The sequence below is a fragment of the Equus caballus genome, chromosome 6 (assembly GCF_041296265.1).
Source record: "Equus caballus isolate H_3958 breed thoroughbred chromosome 6, TB-T2T, whole genome shotgun sequence".
Lineage (NCBI taxonomy): Eukaryota > Metazoa > Chordata > Mammalia > Perissodactyla > Equidae > Equus > Equus caballus.
In genome coordinates, this window is record NC_091689.1 from 9,422,620 (window position 1) to 9,443,969 (window position 21,350).

Consider the following 21,350-nt stretch of genomic DNA (forward strand, 5'->3'; position numbering starts at 1 on the left):
GGTGAAATAGTCTAGGGGAGAAATGCAAATTAAACCACAGTGAGGTACTACTGCCCGCCCACTAGGATGGCTAAACTTAAAAAGACTGATAATACCAAGAGTTGACAAGGATGTGGGTCAAGTAGAACTCTCATATGAAGCTGATAGAAGTGTGAACTGGTACGTTTCCTTTAGAAAGTCACTTGACAAACTTTGTGGAGGTGAACATATGCCTCTCCTGTGACCCAGCTATTCCACTCCCAGGCTTTTCACCAAGGGAGGTGAGTGCACGTGTCCACCAAAACATGTGTACAAGAATGTCCATAGCAGCTCCATTCCAACAGCAAAATATTGGAAACTACTCAAATGGAGAAGGTAAATTGGATATGCTCGTACTGTGGAGTAGTGCATGGCAACCAAAAGAATGGACTACTTGTACACAGCAGTGTGGATGAATCTCACAAAAGTAATGTGCACCCAAAGAAAACAGACACCGAAGAATCTATACTGTGGGATTCTATTTATGTGAAGTTCAGGAACAGCACAGCTAGCATATGGTGACAGCAGTCAGAATCGTGGTTACTTCTGGGGAAGGGAGATGACTAGGAAGGGGCATCGGGGAGGTTTCTGGGCTGATGGGAATGTTACATATGCAAAATTCAGTCATTCACTTAAGGTTTCTGCACTTTACTGTGTGTCTCTTCTACTTCAGTAAAACTGAAGGAGGGGGCCAGCCCAGAGGGGAAGCAGTTAAGTTCACACGTTCCTCTTTGGCGGCCCAGGGTTCGCTGGTTTGGATCCCAGGTGCCAACATGGCACCACTTGGCAAGCCGTGCTGTGGTAGACGTCCCACATATAAAGTAGAAGAAGATGGGCACGGATGTTAGCTCAGGGCCAGTCTTCCTCTGCAAAAAAGAGGAGGATTGGCAGCAGATGTTAGCTCAGGGCTAATCTTCCTCAAAAAAAAACCCAAAAAAAACCACTGAAGGGGGGAAGAAAAGGACTCCAGTGAGAAGGCCTCCAGGGCTGTTCTTCTGGTGATGTCCCATGACTCTGACGTCCTGGACTTGACCTCTGTTTCCAGATCCCTGATACCACTTGGCTTTGTGGACTGTGCTCTTCAGCGTTTCCTGGTATCAGTCTTGGTACCTGCCTACAGGCTTGCTGAGCACACACGCCCTCCACCTGCATTTGTTCGACCTATGCGCACCTTCAGGTTTGCCCAGTGCCAAGTTGAGCTGATGGTGTCAGAGTTTGCCTGCACCAAAAGAGCTCTCTCATGGCTGGTCTTCCTCACCCCCTCAGCCCACATCAGAAGTCAGGATGAGATGGCCCTAGAAGCTCCCCACACCACATCCTCCATCAGCTGCCCACTGCTGCCACAATTTCCAAGGGGCATCTGGTCATGTGTATTCTGTTCCTAGCTAGATAATAAACCCTGGGTAGTCTCAGTGAGCAGGACTGCATAGACCCATCTGGACTCCTTTGGGTTTAGCTAGAGGCCAGCTGAAGGCCTAGAATAAAAACAGACCCCCTCTCCTTGGGCCCTCCCTCTAGGACAGAGATGGCAAATACTTCACGCATGGGCCAACCCATCCTCCCCTGGCTCCTTCCTAGGCCATGGCAGACATTAATAATCAATTATTGCACTTTTCTAATAAGCCTGGATGGAGAAGCGCTCCAAGGAAACACAAGAGACAAAGTGTGTGCTCAAGTCTCTGGAGAAGAGCTGCCTTCTTATGGCCTAGGCAGGGCAGTGGCTCCTCTGCAACAGAAACTAACCCAAGGCCTGTCCTACCACACCAGCCGCAAAAGGGATAACAGAGATGGAAGTTCTGGGTCTGGTTCTTAGAAGCAGATGCTGAGAGAGGGATTTGCCTGCAAGAGACTTGCTGAGGTAGTGCTCCCATGTCACAGAAGGGGATGAAGGCAAGCAAGGTGCCATCTCAGGCAGAAGGCCCCCGGAGGTGGCTTCACTCTGCTTGGCAGGGGCATTCTGGAGCGTAAGTTACTCTAGGCATTGTCAAGGGAGCTGGCTTTGCATCCCTTCGCTCCTGTCCACCGTTGGTCAAAGGCCTCCCCCTCACCCAGAGGTGAACTCCCAGGCACTCCTGGCTCTCTGTGTGTGGGGAGTGCTCCGGGGGCCCGAGGGCAGCCCTTCAAAGCTGAACCTCAGGTGTGGGCATGGGAAGTAAAGGCGCACCTGAACCAGGGCGCACAGCAAGACACAACACCCTGCTCTGCTAAAGTGATCAGAAAGAAAACCACCGAGAAAGGCTTTGTGCCCAGCAGCATGCTCTTTAATCCTTCCCCTCTCTGGGGAGGAGGGAGCTGGGAGGAAGGTCATTGAGCGCCTCATGGTCAATGCCAACCCGACCCCGACCATAGTTGTCCCTAATAGTAGGACAAGGGAGGAAGGGGCTGCTCTAGATGCAACCATTTACAGAGGCACAACGGGGTCTCCCCGGGAGAGGCTGCCAGCCCCTAACCCTCATGCAAAATCCATTTGAATCCCGACCACTTCTGTTTTCATAGCACCGCCCAGTGTCGGAGCGTTTTCACGGGCATGGCTGTGTTTTCATACCCCGAGAAGTGGGCAGGGACCTGTATTTCCATCAGTCACGTAATATAAAGCATTGATGCTCTTCCCAGTACACTCGTGTGCTGCTTCTCCCATTAGTTTGTATTTTTGTCTAGAGCTGGCCCCAGTTGTGCACATCCACAGCTGAGCCAGGGGGAAGGGATTCTGTGTTAATTCTCCACTTTCAGACACTCCTCTCCTTACTCTAAGTGATAGAATGATTTTTTTTCTTTTGTGCCAAAAGATCAGGACTCTGGACACCTGGCCCATTTGCAGGCTCAGCCCACCTGCCAGCTGTTAAAATTCTTTATCCTCTCCGGGCCTCAGTTTCCTTGTTTGTGGTGTAAAGAGGTTGGCCTAGATTACAACTCCAGCCCTTGTTCTAACATTACGTGCACACGTGGCTCCAGGTTATGGGAATTGTGTTCCTTTGTTCCTTAGGAACAAAGAGCAGGACTCAGATTTGAGATGTTGCTACTCTGTTTTGGCTCCAATAACTTAATTTTTGGGTAACATTTTTCTTTAAGTGGAGGGAGCTGGCTGATGTAAGGGGATCTGTTTTTTTCTCTTCTTTCTTTCTTTCTTTTAAACATTAAAGCCCCTGTCTTCAGGGAAGAAGAGGCTGTTGGATGTGTTTTGAATGTTTCAAATCAAAGCTTGCCAAGGGCTGGAGAGCTATAGGTTTCAATAAGCACCTTCTTTCAGTAATTTTAAGAACGTCACTTATGAGGATAATGAAATCTTTAGAAACCCTTGGAGACATACCAGGAAAAAATAGGATTCATCAGTGGAATTTCCCTCATCTCGCTCCCTACTCCATTTGTCCATTAGGAGGTTCTCCTTTGCAGAGTCTGAAGTTATCTGCACCCTAATTGGATATTGGGGAACTTGAGAACATCGGAAGCTTGCGACCCCACTCCAGCTCTCTAACAGGCCTCCAGGCCCGCTGTTGACCTCCCTGGCCTGCGTTGTCTTCATGTGTTGATATGTTACCACCGGAAGCCCAGGCCACGCATAGCAAATGCATATTCTTTTGCATCCTGCTTCTCACAGTGTTGTTTTAACATAAACGAAGGTGCAAATACACTATTTGTAGACTGCTTTTAGCTGTGGAATCTGCACCCTACCTGGGGTGTGTGGGCCTCAGCCGGGTGTTAAGTGCCCTCGGGTCTGTGTCTGTGTGTGTGCAGGCCCTGACAGAGAGAAGGTGTCTTGCTCCAAGTGGGGAGAGAAATGGGTAGAGCTGACTTCCCCCCTTTTATGAGTTTTCTTGACATTTTGCCAAAACTCCTCCCTAGCCATTTAAAGATTAAGAAAAGAAATGCATTTTTGAGAACTTAATTTGATGTAATTTCAGGCAAAAAAAAAAAGCATACATTTAGAAAAGGCAATGTAAAATCCTAAAAGACCCAGTTGAAAGGACGAGTTGATGTTTAATTAAAAGCAGTGGGCAGAGATGGATTCGGTACATTACTGAGGATCAAGTCACCTGGAAAGAAAGAAAAATTATGGGATGGGTATAATATAAACAAAAAGCAGAGTTCAAATGAGGACTTTAAGAAATTAGAATCAAAAGGAACTCTTCAAAAAGAGTGTCCATCTTGGGTATTAACCTCCAACATTGAAATGAAAACAATTTTGAAAAGCTTTAAAAAAAAAAGGCAATCCACATTTGGGCGTGCCTCAGATCTCTTGGCTTCCAGCTTTCCGTGGGAAGCTATGGTTTCCCATCCTTTGCTTGCTGGGTCTAGCGTTTATTCTCTGCAATATGCATCTGGGATTTCTTACCAGCTAGGCAAAACCAGGCTGACTTAATAGAAGAGGATATTTGGGGCTCTTGGATGTGAGGCCCTCACGGTATGTGACTCCAGTGTGATGGAGAAACCAGAGCAGAAACCGAGAGACTGAGGTTGTTGGTCCTGTTTCTGTTTTGGGGGAAATTACTTTCTTTTGCGGAGACTTAATTCTCTTGCTATAAAATGAGACCCTTTTCAACGTTGTCCAAAAGGACTTTCTGTAACGATGGAAATGTTCTCTATCTGCATCATCCAACAACATAGCTGCTAGCCACGTGTGCTTTTGTGTGTCAGAAAAGGTGCTAGTGTGGCTGAGGAACACACGTTTTAATTTTATTTAATTTCAATTAATTTGAATTGCCGCCCATAGGTATTGGCTAACGTATTGGGCAGAGCCACATTATGGTCCCTGAAATCCCTTCCAGTTGTAAAATTCTACGATTCCACACTCTGGTGCTCCAGCTTGCATTGCTAATCAATCGCAAACATTCATCACACCATTATTTGGGACCTTGCCTGATTCAGGCGCACTTTTAATTCCCAGGGAAGCAAAGATGAGTAAGGCAGAGTCCACGTTCCTTTAAGAGCTCACAGGCTCATGGGAAAGAATCATAAACTTTTAGAAACTGTAGACTGTTAAGGCTTGGGACTCCTGGGAAAATGAAAAGTATAGGCAGCCTTCGTCAATATTCGTTATGCGTGGGTCTTTAACATTTGCTGAGCAAAGAGGCAACTCAGGCAGTTTGCTGCATCTGAGTCTGGCCCACTTTTCTCCCTAACCTTAGAAGCTAAAAGTAACCTGGACATTTTCCAGCTGCTGAGTCAAAAGTTGGTTATTTTTAGCTTTGGGACCTTGAAACCTAGTTAGGGTAAATGACCTAAAAGAATGGGACTGAGAAATTCATTGTTTCATTCAGCAAGTAAGTGCTGTGTGCATTTTGAGGGTCAGACATTGGGCGAGGCATGGGGGTATGGCCACACAGGAGATAGACATGTGCCTTCCTCCTGGGGAGCTGGCACGGCGTTCCAGGGGAGGAGGCGGACATCCCGTGAGCAAATAGACATGATGATTTTAGACAGTGTTAAGAAGAAAAGACAAGGTTGGCAACTAATAAAAATGATAATAATTAAAAAAGTCATTTGGGACAGCCCAAATAAATCTGCTGGTGTCTAGCCCGCGGTCTCTGGGTAGCTGTTGGGTGATTGCAGTCTTGGATTACAAAAAATGAGTTCCAGGCCTGGCTGTACTGTTCACTTTGGTGTGACCTTGGGGAAGCACAGCTTGTTCTGGGCATGGAATAATATAATGTGTGTGAAAGGGCTACGTAGTCAGCTCAGCACTCTACGACAGGAAGGTTCCATTGTTGTTGCTTAGGTTGCAAAATCTCCTTGAAGATGGTGATTGACTAGTTGAAGACTCCTGGTTCAGCACACGGAGGGGGAGACCCCGGAGAGGGACTGAGAACATCTCGAGGCACATCTGAGGGATGCTGCAAGGCAGGTGTCCTCACCCAGTGTTCCGCAGAGCCCTTGGCTTCCGGTGAGAGGCCTCTGCTGCTGGCTAGGCTAAGAGCCCAGCGCAGTGGGTCCGACCCTTAGCTAGAACTACCTGATCTGAACTATTCTATGTGTTGGATGGATGTGTAAAGTGTTATTAGCAGTATCTCTTTGCAAAAAAAATTTTTGAAACTGGGTAGATGTTGAGAGTGGACGCTTGTGGAGCCCCGAAGGAGCCCAGGCCAGCTTCCCCCCATTTGGGATTCCGCTTCTTCTTAGGACCAAATGAGTGTGAAGCTAAGTGACCAGTGGAAACTGGGAGAATCCTTGGGAGGCGATGAGAAAGGAGCAGTGGCTTCACCAGGCACCTGCACCTTATTTACAGCGCACCTGCAACTCGCACCGTGTTGGCCAACTCATGCAATTCATGTTGCGTCCAAGAACAAATAAGTAGTAACACGTTGTAGCTATTAATCTATATTGAATGTATAGTCTAGGCGCTGGGCTGCATTGCCTCATGGAATTCTTGGTGCTCAGTAGCGTCCACTTGCCCCTACAGAGTCACTCTCCACTCTTCTCCACCCTGCTCCAAGCCCCATGTGGAATGCATTAAGGGGCTCCCTGCCCTTCAGTCTCTTTTGGTTTCGGCCAATGGGAAGAATGGAAACCCTGAGGTAGGGATGGGGGAGGTGGCTGCATTTATTCACGCAGCTCCTTCCCTGTGGGGTTGCTACTGGCTGGCTGCATGCCTGCATTGAAGGTCCTAACTCACATCAGGCCCCCCTCTTCACAGAGCGCCCCCTTTCTTTGGGTACAGATACCCACGTTTGTCCTGGCGCCCTTCAGACCTTGGCATGATAAGGGCACCCACTGTGGCTAGCCTCGAGGCACTGCGCCCTCCCTTGTGGCCCTGCTCTGCCCTCTGTGCTGCTTCCTAAGCAGTTCTTTGGTGAAATCCTCCCTGGGTTACCCCAGTTGAGTGCACGGTTTCCTCCTGGGGTTCTAATGGATGCATCACCCCTGAGGTATGTACAGTTATTACCCCCATTTTACAGATGAGGAAATTAGGAAACAGAAAGGTTAGGATATGTACCCAAGGTCACACAGCTAATAAGTGAGCCCGTAGGATTAAAGACCAGACGGTTTGATTCCAGAAGCTATGCCCTTGAGCAATGCGTTACAGCGCTGCTTTGAACAGGGAGGTTGGTCCAGAGCTCGACTTCCATCACAGGGGGCTTCCTGCTCTCTGTTCAAAGTGCTTTTGAGATCTAGCCTTCCTCATTAGCCCCTCTTGTCTATCAGCCCAGCCAGGGCCATCAAGTGCCCGGCAGGTCCCCTGTAAGAGGTGACAGTGTGGTGAGATCCAGGAAAGAGCGGACAACAAAGTTAGTTTCTGTGGCTGGAAAAAACAAAACAAAACAAGACAACCCCTAATTAACGAAAGGAGCAGAAAATCGCCTCCTGGATGTGGCAGGGGCTGACAGCTTCCCCTCGATGATTCCATTTGGTGGTGATGGTTTTGTCAATACGACATGCTGCCCGGAACCACACACAGTGTCTTATTCTGTCTGGGAACATTTTTTTCCCCTCTGAGTTGCAGAGGCTCTGGCTGGGAGTGACAGAAGCCAGCCTATAACTTCGCTGACCTACTTCTCCGAGAGCTCTCCAGCCTGCAGCCCACGCATCATCCATTTTAACCAGCTTTTCAAGGTCAGGACTTTTCAATGCAGAGGCTGGCTTTTGCTTGACACAAAGCCAGGTACCATCAATTGTCCTGTTTACTAAATTTTCAGTGTTCCCTTTGTTTAGCTGAGTGAAAAGTATGGGTTGGGCTCCTGTTTAGGACAGATAACAAATACAGTTGCTTTGAGCCGAAATTGCCCAGTTGGTCTATACTTCAGGTGCTTAAAAAGCGGGTTTTCCACTATTATGGAGTACCTGGGCCAGACCAAATGGAAACGGTGAAGGATTTAGGCCGTCCCAGTAGACGATCATACACTCTTTTTTTGTGACGCAGACAAATGTATGCTCCACATAAACACAATGTCTTCTTTTTCACTTTTATGAAAGGATCATATGAAACCAGCTCTTCACAGATAAAAAGCAACTGTTTTGTGTATCTATTACGGCACCTTTCATCTCCCAAGGCTTTGTGAGAAACTTCCAGCTGGAGCTACATTCTTTTCTGGTTTGATAAAGATAAATTGTGCTGCGTGAGAGAGAAAGGGAAAACATTTTCTTGATTATTCTCTAAATAAAAAGTCGGGAGAAATGTGATTTTTTTTTTCCCCTGCTAAAGAAGTTAGTCTCCCTTCAAAATGACCCCAAATTTTCTGTGCTGCTCAGCGCCCTAAAACTGTTTGATCTTAAGAGAAGCTTGTTATCTTTCGGGTCCTGGGAGCTCATTAGAGAATAGAGAGGTTGCACAGCTTTCTCTACTAATATCTGTTAATTACCAACAGTTGGGTGCAGGTGACACGCAGTGGTTGATGGCATGGGTGCTAGAGTTTGAATCTCCGCTTTTCCCCTTGCTGAGTCTATGACTTTTGGTAAATTACTTAAGTTGCCTGTGCCTCAGTTTCTTCATCTGGGGCATTAGAGGGAATGATAGCAAATAGCACTCTCACCAGTTGTCGTGAGAGGTAAATGAAATAAAATGTGGAAGGTGTTCAAAATGTGCTTGGCACGTAGTTAGCTTTTAATAAATGTTAACAATTATTATCCACCACAGGGAGGATGGAAAGGTGGGAAGACACCTAATCAGGTGTGTACGTGTGTATCTGATCGTGCGTGTGTGTGCGCGCGTGCGCGTGCCCATGCTCATGAATAAGTTTGGCATAGAGTCGCTGGGGGAAAGGAGGCTGAAGAAACAGGGAGCAAAGGCAGAGGGGGATGGGGGGTTGGGGCGGAGTGGCGGGTTCTTTATAAAGGGCTAAGTGAGATCTTCAGGGCCGAATCTCTTTCTCTGTTGGCTTTCAACACAGGAAGGAAGACAAGAAGAGACCTACTGCCTCTTGGGTTGCTGTCCTTGTCTGGGCACTGCAACCCAGAGCTCTGAGTGAAGTGCTCTGCTCTGAGCAGAGCTGCGTGTTGGGGCTACAATCTCCAGAGGCCAGTGGGAAAGGGGCGTGGTGTAGTTGACTTCTGATGCTCAAATATCACAATGACCTTTTGTCCTCCAAGAAGTCCTCCTTCACCACAGTCCAGCGAGCTGCTGGAATGGGCCAAGCAGGCTGCAGGTACTTAGGACCTCATGGTTTTGGGGTCCAGAATATTTTGACCATCCTGTTTTACTCGAAGGACATGGTGAATACAAGAATTTTCGTAGAATCTTACTGATACTGTTTTTGTCAAAAAGGTATTTTCTTAGGCAAATTTCATGAATTCAGCTTAATTTCTTAATATTCTAGCTAGCACAGTAAATACTTTTCATTTTTCTACTTTTAATAAAATTGTTTTCATTCGGATCAGATTCAAAGAGAGACAAAGAGGAGGACAAGGAAGAGAGATTAAGAAAGGGAGATAGAGCGGAAGGCAGAGAGAGAAGCAGAGGAACAGAGAAATATATGCACAAACATATATACACAAAGACACAAAGGAAAATACAGGGACAAAGACAGACGTAGAGAAATTGAGGCGGTCACACAAAGAGAGAGAGGGAGACAGAGAAACATGGAAAGAGAAATACACCACATACAGATGAAAAGAGAGAGAGCAACATAGAGAAATTGTTCAGATATGCGCACGCAGGCACATACATGCTCATGCACACACCCCCCCACACACGTGATAACCGAGGAGATTACAGCTGTCCTGGTGTACTGATTCCCAAACTTTTGGATGGAGCAGGATCAAAATACTGTCGTGGTCCAACAGTGGGGTTGAACTATCTTCACGATCCAAATGGCAGAATTAAGATCAGATATGTCAAGTTCTTAACAGAGTGCTTGATAAATAGAAGTTATCAATTTTAATAGAATCTTCTTTTAGACTAGGTCCCTACAGAAGAAACCCCTTTCCTGGTTGGAGGACCACTTTTATGTGACCTCACAGATCTTTTCCTTTCTGGGCTGGGAGCATCCCCATCCATTGGTTCCGGAACCTCCTCATCCATTGACATATCCCCACTCCCTTCTGTTCTGCTCCTGAGATTCATGGTGGGCAGACGAGATACAGCTATTACTCCCTCCTCTGTAGGAAGCTGGCAAACCTTGCAAGGATTGGAGAGATGGGGGCCGGTGGGCAATGGAATTTCGTAGGAGAACAGACTGAAATAAAATGGCTGTGACTAGGGCACCAAATACCACGAGACTCATACTGAGCAGTGTTTTATATGGCTGTTTCAAGATCTCAAAATCCTTATGGTTTTTTAAATCCCAAGGAAATGGGCCCGAAGACACAGAGAATGTAAACTAGATCTTTGAAATTCCCTCCGGTTATTCTCTAGAAACTTATTTCTGCAGAAGTGCTTTCTGATTGACAAAAGCTCACTTTTGTATTCACAATCTTACCCTGTCAAGGTCTAGTCTAAAATCACCCTCAGAGAATATTGTGCAGTAACTTCTAAAAAACCCCAATCCTTTCGATTTACGCATTTAATTTATTGTTTTTCTCTTTCAGAGCTTTCCTTTGTACATAACTAAATCCCAATTTCGAGTGCCTGTTGCCCACCGCTAAGCCATGATGTTGGAAGGCATTTTTTAGATTTAAAGCTTGAAATTCCTTTAGTTTACTTTCAAGTCCCTTGTCCTTTGGAAATTTATATGAAATTTACCACCCCCTCCCAACCTCCTACTTTCTGCTCCCTTTGGAAGCAGTTAATTAATTTCATTTCTCAAAGATGCTTTGTTTCCTTAAGTAGTTCAGTCTGGCTGGTCTTCCACTGGGTATCACTTTTCGCCAGCACTTTAGGCAAACTCGTTCAGAAATAGCTCATTGTGGGCCACTTGTCTGCGTTTGATGGGACAATTGCTTATGAGGTCAAGTCCATATGCATCACTCAGTCATTCAACAGTCATTCATTAGTCGCTGGTATGGGCCATGCACTGAGGATAAAAAGGCCTGACCTTTGTGAATCCCTGTACCTACCCCATAAAGGCCCTAGTGACTGAGCTGGGAGGGGTCCTCACAGGCACTTTTGGGGGATTTATACTGAAAGTAGAAAACGTGAGCTGGTGAGCAGGACCAAGCCCGTGCCTTTGACAGGGAGCTGAGAGACCAGGAGAATGAATGCATTTGTCAGGCCAACAGGACGATAAATGGGAGATAGAACCAGGAGGCAGCAAGCAGACAAACAGCCGATTAGAAAGGGATTAGGTTGAGTCGGTTCCGGGAGGACTGCTGTGAGCTCTGTTGGGGTGTTGAAAGCTCAGATTTATGGTCCTGAAGGTGCACAGAGTGTGGTGTTTCTGGCCGGATTAAAGGTCACGAGATCTGGAGGGGATCTGTCCCCCATCCTCCCTCCCTCAGGCCTTCCATGCCATATTTACCGGAACAGGGCAGCCCCCATTTCACTCAGTGAAAGAACAGAGGTGTATTCTGGGACGTGGGCACTAAAGTCCTGATTCCTTTGACTTCTCTTCTGGGTCATCTCCTTTGCGTGGTTCTTGGTGTTGGAGCTGGAAAAGGTGTCTGATAATCTGGTGTTTCTCTTATTGCCTGCTCTGGCTTCCTGTCTTGGGCTAGAGGCTGGGACACAGAGGTGTAGGGGAGAGCACAGGTGCAGGCAGGTCGGGATGGCAAGGAGTGGTGGTAGATAAGGTGAATGTGCATAGAGGGGGGAACTTGGGACAAAAATCAACGTGGTCATTTGTATGACTAGGGGTGAGTCTGAGAAGTGTCTGTGACTTTGGGGGAGGGGCAGATGGTAAAGACTAAGATGTCGAGAATGAGTGGATTGATGGAAGCGGACAGAGGTCCAGTGTAGGAGAAGTTTATTATTTTGGTGGATGCACCTACCATGATCAGAATCACCTGGTGGCCTTGGAAGAATGGTAGCTCTATTATAAAATCTAAAAGGATGATTTTTCAAGGAGTTTTCAGGGCTGAGAGTGAGGGAGCTTACACCTAGGTGTGTTATTTGGTGAGAATTGTATTGGATTCAACACGGGGTTTGGGCCTGAGGGAGTTCCCTGCTTTTGCTCACTCCTCCCGCCCCTTGCCCCTTCCGTGCCCTGCTCCCCTGTGCACATGGAGCCAGAGGTTTGGGTAGAGCCAGGCCTTTTGGAAGAAGAGACCCACTTACACTCAGTCCACTTAGGGGATGCCCAGAATGTCTCAAGCCATGCCAGACATGATTGGACAGAGGCGACCTCTGCCTTTTAAACTCAATTACCTTAATTCATTCCACCTGTAGCTGGACCGAGGCACCGTTTTCTAGGCAGAGAAGTCCTCAGAGAGGGATGTTTTGCTGTTGCCTTGTGGGATGAGAAATATGCTTAGCCGTTTGAATGTGAAACATTAAAAATTCCGTCTCATCTGCAAGTTCAGAAATAAGAAACTTGACATTCTGCCACAGGCCAACATGGGGCACAGATGACACAGTTGATGATGACAGATGAGGGGTGAGGTGCTTTGCCAGTAGAACGTGGCAGAAACGACAGTGCTGGACCCAAGCTTTAAAAAGGCAAGATCGTTTCCCCTTTGGGGAGTCCCGAGTTGCCGTGTAATAAGTGAGAAGAGAGGCATAGCAGTGGGGACTTAGATCTCTGAGTGGGCCAACTGTGTCCAGCCTTCTGGTCAACCCTGGCAAGCTGCCAGAGACGTGAGTGAGCCATCTTGAGTCTTCAAGCCCAGTTGATACCCCAGATGCCTGAGGAGGCAGCCAACTTCACACGGAACAGAAGAATCACCCGTCTGAGCCCAGTTGATGCACAGAATTCTGAGAGATAATAAAATAATTGTTTTTTTAAGCCACTAAGATTTGGGGTGGTATGTTGTACAGCTAGAGGTAACCAAAACAAGAGACATATCCTTATAGTTTTATTTATTACTGAAGCCGGCAGATTATGAGTCATGGACCAAATCTGGCCCACCACCTCATTTTGTAAATAAATCTTTATCGGAACATAGCTATGTCCATTTGTCTACATATTGCCTGTGGCTGCTTTTGCACTACAGTGGCAGAATTGCGTAGCCTGCAAAGCCAAAAGTATTTACTCTCAGATCGGTTATAGACAGTGTGTGGTTTGCTGACCCATGATCTATTACACTGATCTGCCAAAAGGTGAAAGATGAGCAGACTGATCTCTTTTAAAACAGAGTGCAAAACCCAGTGGTTTATGGGAAATGGCTTATCTCGATATGGAAATAGTTTATAATATTCCTCCAATGTATCCTCCTACTAGTATAGACAGCCGTAGAGTGGGTCTGTGGTGGATTATGTTACTTCGTAGCAAAAATTCCCTCTCCCTTCCCCACGTGCAGGGGGCCGTATACTTCCCTTCCCCTGTGATGTACTTGGCTGTGAGGCTTGTTTGATGGATGGAAGGTGAGTGAATGTGACGTGATCAGAGGTTTTAAATTCATTTGTGAGGTTTGGCTTAACTTCTTGAGCCCATGCTGTCTGCCTTGAGAAAAACACGGTCCAGGTAGCTGTAGTTGATTTTGCTCGGGTCTCAGAATGAGTGACACATAGAGCAGAACTAAACCTGCCCTGCAGTCTTGATGGTAAGCTGCTCCAAATCCAGCTGAGTCCAGCAGAGTACAGCAAATCTCGCAGACCCATGAAAAAGAAATGTTTTCTTTTTTTCTTTTTCTCTGCCATCTGCAATAGCAGCCCTGTTGTTGTTAGTCACTGAAATTTTTGGGATTGTTTGTTACATAGCATCTTTGCAGCTGTGGCAAACTAATACAAAGCCCAAGAAGCACAGAAAGAAAGGGGATTCTCCTTATACTGGGATGCTATTAGCCCATACAGCATCTTTGTGAAAATTAGAAAAATGTGGCCCTCTATTTCCACCTGTCAGGAAAATGCTATATGAAGATTATGTTATTACAAGATACTTGATTGTTAACATCAGATATAGTTATACTAGATAAGTGAAGTGACGAGATCCTCGATGAGAAGGTCACCCAATCACGTGTCACCTGTATGCAGTGCACAACACACACAACCAAAAGCAGCAATGAGTATACTGTGAGAGAACTCAGTGAGTTGGGGTCTCCTGAATTAACCCTGGTTACGTTAGAGGCAGGTATAAGGATGGGTGTCATTCAAGACATCAGCTTGCTGCATAATATTATTTCTCAGTGGCAGAAGTTGTAAGTTATTTTGCATATGTCTTTGCTTTCCTTCATGGATAAATTCTCATCTCCCTTCTTGCATATGGTTACAAAGGTGGACCAGGGTAAACGTGTGTACTCAGAAAGAGAGAAAAGAAAAGCCCATTAAAAATGTTAAAATATTGCCACGATTACGCTTCTCGTCCTTCCACCTGGACAAATGCAAGAACAAAGTCTGTCCTTCGTCCGCTTTCTGTCCTTTATGTCCCTCTAGGGCAAAGAGGGATAAATTGACCCTAGTTTCCTGGCCAGCCAGGGCTGACCTCGGTGAGATTGGATTAGTTCTTCCGAATGATTTATCTAAATTAGTTCAGGCCGAGGTGTGTAACTTTTCAAACTGCTTCTGTTATCCAGCTTAAGTCTGTACGTCCTCAGGCCCCGGCGGCCACCCCTTACACAGTAATGGAAAAAACCTAGGTTTTACAGTCTAAAAAAGATATGCTTTGGATTCTGGCCCCTCAACTTATTAGAGACCTGAGTTGCAGGTTTCTCATTTATAAAATGGTGAAATGAATTCCTTCTTCAAAGGGTTGTTCAGAGGATGAAATGAGATAACGTACAAGAATAATCTAGAAGAGTATACTCCATAGGAAGCATTTGCTGTTGGTAGCCTTTCCATTCTCTTTAGGCCAAAGGAAGAAAATGCAAAATGAAAAGCGTGTATTTTAGTGTCTTCTCATCTGTTGTCTTTACTCATCTTTGGTGTCTTTTCATCCACCATTTCTCTATGTCCTACTTTCTTGCTGCCATCTTGTGAGTGTCCAGGTTTACGTAGACTGGTAGAAGCAAATATGTGATGGTAGCATGTGCACTCCTTGCTTAGTGAGACCAAGGCCAGCCTCCAGCATGTCTGCATCTCTCACTAGATTATAAACTTCCTGAAGCTGGGTGCTGTGGATCTTATTCGGACGGTATGCACAGGGCCCGGCCAGCACCAAGCACGCTGTGAGCAAGCGGGTGATGCTTCCTGAATTAAGGTCGTATAAATGAAATTGGAACCATACCATAGTGTGATGATTCTTTCATCCATTCATTTAACAAATATTTGTCACTTGTTCACTGTCTGTGTGTCTGAATTGTACAGCTACAAGTAGAAATGTTGATATTGTTGGAGATGTAACTTTGAAAGCACACACTTCCCAGGGCTCCTCTTCGAGCTTCTGTGTCAGTTTAAGCTATCCTGGAAAAAAGCTAAATAGAAGTGAAAATTGTCCACCAATGCCAGTATGAGACTTTAGAGCAAGTAAGCTCTGAAAACTTATTTTAGAATTTTGTGTTACTCGGCACTACCTTTCAAAAATCTTATTGATTGCTTTTTCCACAAATGGCCAGCTATTAAATATTTTCGACTTTGCAGACCATATGGTCTCTGATGCAATTAGTCAACTGGGCTGTTGCAGCAGGAAAGCAGCCACAGACAGGAAGTAAAGGAATGAGTCTGACAGTGTTCCAATAAAACTTTATTTACAAAAGCAGGCAGTGGGTGTGGTTTGGCCCACGGGCTGTAGTTGGCCAACCTCTGCTCTAGAGAAGAGACGATGGGCTTTGTAATTCATAGACTTGGGTGGGTCACTTATTCTCTCTCATCTTTAGTGCTTTCATCTGAAAAGAAAGCTAATAAAACCTATCTTGCCAGGTATTGAGAAGGTTAAATAAGATAGGATATAAAAACACTTAGCATTGCCATACTTTTCTTTCTTGATTTTTCTTTCCCAAACAGCCAATGTTGCAATTCATTCCTTCTTTTTTCTTGCCCTGATCAGAACAGTGGCATTTCTTTGGTGCAGCTACTTGAGCTAGCTATTGCTATGACTTAATACTCACACAAAAAAAGAAATAACACTTAACACTCCCAGGTGAGCTTGTGTTAGAAACAGGAATTTACTAGCTGAACTAGCACTTCAGGGAGAGGATTCTGGAGCCAGGGCCCTCTCTCCATTCTCCCTTAATGTCCGTACTTTGGGTGTGAGTTATTTCTTCGTCATTGATCACTACATGAGCACACCCACCCCAATTAATTAGTCTTCCAAGTAGTCAAACAACATGGACTCAGATTTGCTTTGTGCCTGGCAGAGTCTAAGGGTCCGCCCCCGTCCTCGTCTACAGAGCAGGAAGTTTGCACCCCAGGGCTCAGTGGGCATAATTTTGGTGCTCAATTAAAAAGGACCTTGAACTGATGTAACTAGAGTATTGGAGACAGACAGACCAGGGATTGAATTCTGACTCCTGTCCTCTTAGTGATGTGATCTTGGGCAAAATAAATAACATCTCTGAGCCTTCATTCCTTCATATAAAAAAAGGTGGTAATAATACCTACCTCACAGTGTTGTGGAATTGAACTATATGAAATGTATAAAAAAAAATTTAGACTAGGGACTGGTCTGGGGGAATCTGTGTTTCTCATCACTGCCTATCCCCAAAAGCTAGGATTGTGTCTGATACATAAATATTGTTGAATAAACAAATGATAATCATTATCATCATTATTTTTATCATGACATGTTGAGACATTAATGGAAACTGAGATGTTAGTGGAAATTCGTATTAATCTCTATTATCAGCACCATTTGCTGTTGTCAATCTCTCTATTTTATTTTACTACCATCCCTAGAAACAAGTTATGCATAATTTTTAAAAAATGCTTTGCCATTTTGAATCCTAGTTACAACTCTCAAGATTTTCAGACTGTCTGAAGCTGAGGGACTGAGCCCTGAGTAAACGACGGCTCCTTTCATTAGCTGGAAGTGTGTGAACTCTTACAGTCTAAGCAAAAGGGAGTTCATACAAATGAACTTACAGGGAAATTGGGAGGATTAAGTACATAGTAGTGGCTCACTATCAATCAATCAATCAATCAACCAGTCAGTAAGTTAAGTAGTGGCTTAATAAAAATTGGTGGTCATACCTCTTCTCATTGTCTTCTAGGCAAAATATAGAAACAGGCTAAGTCTATGTTTGGTGCTCCCAGAAACTGTCCCTCATCTTCCAAACTGGGTCTCCTTTGGGCCATCAGAGTATAACCCCTGTCATTCACACGTACCAGGTGTGAAGGGCTATGGACAGCTTGAGGTGTGGTCACTCAGGATGGGGAAGTAGAGTGGATGGGGTGCTGGTGGTCACTGTAACCTGTGTTTAGGCCATTATTGCAAACTCTCATGGCCCCAGGGACCAGGCAGGAAACTTAAACTAGTGATGCCGGCTGGATGCTCACTTCTAATTTCTTAAAACATGTCACCCTCTGAGAGTATCTCATTTTCTTGCTTTTCATACAGAAATGGACACGGAGAAATATTTCTCTACTCCAGCAGTTCTCACATGTGATCTGGAGGTTCCTGTGAGTGCTTCAGACCTTTTCAGTTGGTCTATGAAGTCAAAACTATTTTCACAAAATACAAGATACTTGCCTTTTTCAACTGCATTGATATTTTCTCTGTGGTGCAAAAGTAGTGGTGACTCAGCAAGAATCAAAGCAGTATCACCAAACCATTCTTGTAGTTATTGTATTCTTCACTGCCATGCACCCACATTTAAAAAAAAATACCAGTTTCACTTAAAAGTGTCCTTGATGAAAATTGTTGATTTTATTAAATCTCAACCCTCGTTCAGTACACATCTTTTAAAAATTCTGTTTGAAAAGACTGGAAGTACACATAAAGCCTTTATGCACCATAAACTATGACGGCTGTCACAAGGAAAAGCACTTGTGCAGTTGTTTGAGTTGCTAGCTGAACTAGCCACTTTTGTTTCTTTTCTATGGGACACCATTTTTCAAACTGTGGTTATTCACTTGAGTATCCAGCAGACATTTTCTCAAGAATGAGTGACGTTAGCCTGTCACTTCAAGAAAAACTGTCAAGATTTGTTGCCAATGTTGAAGTTTGATCATTCAAGCAATATTGCAATTTAGGAAAACTTGTGTCCCCTAATGTGAGCTTGATGGCGTCCTAATACTTTAAAGACTTTTCTGATGAGATCATGTTGAAAACAAATGTGATTTTCTGATGTTCAACAATGAAATGTGTCAACATTTGGGGGAAGATCTGCATAACTCAGGGAATGACTATTTTCCAGCTGAGGAATGCATGATGTTATAGAAAATCTTACATGGGTAGAAGATACTTTCAAAGTGTAAGATAGCCCAATGGATTTTAATGTAACAGAGTATGAATTACTTGATATGGTTTCAGATTCCACGTTGCAACCAACCTTTAAGAAATTACCACTCGCTGAGTTTTAGTGTAGTATTGAAGAATCATATCTGTAATTATAAGAAAATGCTATGAAAACACTTCTCCATTTTCCATCTACTTAGACAACTGTGTGAAGCTGAGTTTTCTTCATTTGTTTTAACCAAAGCAACATGTCATAATAGACTAAATGCATAAACATCTGTGAGAATCAGCTGATTCCATTAAGCCAGACATTAAAGATTTTCAAAAATATGAAACAATGCAATTCTTATCATAGTCATTTTTTGTTTTGGAAAAATAATTTTTCATAAAAATATGTTATTGATGTTAACATTCATATTTTGTATATTATATAAATATATAAATATTTATACTTCTATAAATATTTATTTTTATATAAATATTTTATATATTAATTTATACATGATATATAAAAATATTTATATTTATAATTTATGTTTAAATATTTAAATTTAAATTTTGTGTTAAGTAAATATATAAAATATATTTTATATATTATATATTGATGTTAATATATTTCTATTAATGCATATTATATTTTAACACTTTCTCAGTCTTAATTTTTTTTTTTTTTTTTTTTTTTTTAAAGATTTTATTTTTTCCTTTTTCTCCCCAAAGCCCCCCGGTACATAGTTGTGTATTCTTCGTTGTGGGTTCTTCTAGTTGTGGCATGTGGGACGCTGCCTCAGCGTGGTCTGATGAGCAGTGCCATGTCCGCGCCCAGGATTCGAACCAACGAAACACTGGGCCGCCTACAGCGGAGCGCGCAAACTTAACCACTCGGCCACGGGGCCAGCCCCTCAGTCTTAATTTTTAATATGGCAAATATTTATAGACATAACACACAGAAACAGAAGCTCTTTCAGTGCTTAATGACTTTTAAGAGTATAAGAAGGTCCCGAAACCAAATATTCGAGAACCCTGCTTTACTATAAGAGGTACAAGAGTTCAAGAAGGATGATAAGTGGCAGCTAAAGCTGGCTTTGCTATCAGGCAGTGATGCGGGAGGGGTGGGGCCTGGGGCAGCCTGCAGAATGTGTGCTCTCTCTGAGCGGGGCAGCTGTTCCTCAGCGTCTGCTGGTTGTTGCTATGGGAGAGGGCAGGCCCAGAATTGCCAGATGTTTTGGTTTTTTAAAAAAAGCCAGAATTCTAAACCATAATGTGAAATCTCTCAATTTTAATATTGGCAGTACATTCAAGAATTTTTTTAACGCCCTGTGTGGGCTGGAAGAAATCCACCTGGGGACAGGACACTGCCTGTGGAGCACTCAGTGTAGCCTCTGGTCCAGGCTTGTAGGTGACAAAACTCTGTAGCAGAGGGGAGCAACATATGATTATCATGATAATATAGTAAAGATTTAATAATAGTAAGAATTTAAAGAGTTAGTAAGGATTTTAGAGTTCTGTGTATCTGCTAACAAATTCTTTTAAAAAATCAGAAACAGCACAAGTTGCTAGAAACTTACCAGACGATTGTGTTCTACTTGCAGACATTGTGTTCAATCCATTGGGGAGCCTGGAAGAAGGAGTGAGGGCTTTTCTTTTCTTTCCCTTAATTCCTTTTCTGGAAATGAGTGCTTTTTGTTTCTACCCCTCATTGTAAAGAATAGCAACTCCAAACGACATAATAGCTCTTTGTTTCATTATAGTGTGGCTACGTTCTTCTGTTCTCAACGGTTTGCCTCCTTATGAATTGGCCAAAAAAGTGAAGCGATGCTGGATTCCTTCAATTTCAGCAGCTTGTAGCTCCATTTGTAACAAAAACGAAAAGCAGCTCAAAAGTAGCACCATTGGAAAATTCGTCAAGATTGTCTAAATAAAGATGCTTTAAGTTTAACATAACAGACTAATTTCAGGAGCAAACCAATTCATATAAAATGTGCTTTGATTCCTAAATCAAATGATTCTAGATTTGTAAAGGGTATGAAATAACAAGTATTGCATATATTAAATTTTCTTTAACTTTTTTGATTTTCTGTTTACTTAAAACAAACACCTAAACACACAAATAAAACAAGCCCATCAGTTATTATTTACATATGGCACTTTATGAATTTATGGCAGCCTTTTCTTTTTAGCCCTGACATAATCCATCGAGAACAGAATCAGTTTTTGAGGTCCATGGTATAATGGAAAGAAGTAGAGTGGAGTCAGAGAGTCATGGATTTGAATTTTCTTTCTATCATTCACACCAGCTGTGTGAGAAGATTGTGAGCAAATTTTGAAGCTCTGTGAACCTTATTTTGTCTTTTGTGACATGGGAATGATAAGGCTGGTTATGAGAACTGAATGAGATGCGAGCGCTCAGCACTGAGCTGGCAGATGAGCATAACGACGACAACAATGTAATACGAGCTAACCTTTCCTGAGAGTTTATCACCATGTGCTAGGCATTGATCTAAATGCTATGGGAATTAACTCATTGAATACGGTGGCTTCATGAAAGAAGTGCTATAATTTTTCCCAGAAGTGTAGTAATTTACCCGAGATTTTATAGTTAGAAAATGGAGGAGCCAGGATTTGAATGCTGGCAGTAGCAGTTTAATAAATTATGCCTTCCTCCTTTTCTTCACTCTCTCTGCTTTAGATGCTCCCATTTGTAAGGATACTGGGTCTGTGATGCATATGAGTAACAAAGAAAAGAGAGCTGGTGGGTGGAGCATGTCTATGATGCCAGCAGCACAGCATGGCCCTACCAAAAGCAGCAAGTGCTGGTTGGTGCAAAGAGCTCCAACCACTTATATCAGACTCCAACCCCATTGTGATGATCAATCTGAGTTTAATAAATCTTTTAGAGATCAATTTTTGGAGACTTGCTTTAAGAAAAAGAATACACATGCTATGGCAGGCGTCCTGTGTATAAAGTAGAGGAAGATGGGCACAGTTGTTAGCTCAGGGCCAATCTTCCTCAGCAAAAACGGGGGAAGATTAGTGGTGGATGTTAGCTCAGGGCTAATCTTCCTCAAAAAAAAAAGAAAGAAAGAAAGAAAGAAAAAGAATGCA

General features: G+C 43.8%; 1 long non-coding RNA gene across 1 annotated transcript in view; it reads left to right on the forward strand.

Moving 5' to 3' along the window:
- The window catches only part of LOC138924562 (uncharacterized), an 85,185-nt gene that overhangs the window by 1,386 nt on the left and 62,449 nt on the right, over window positions 1-21,350 (forward strand). The window lies entirely within an intron of this gene.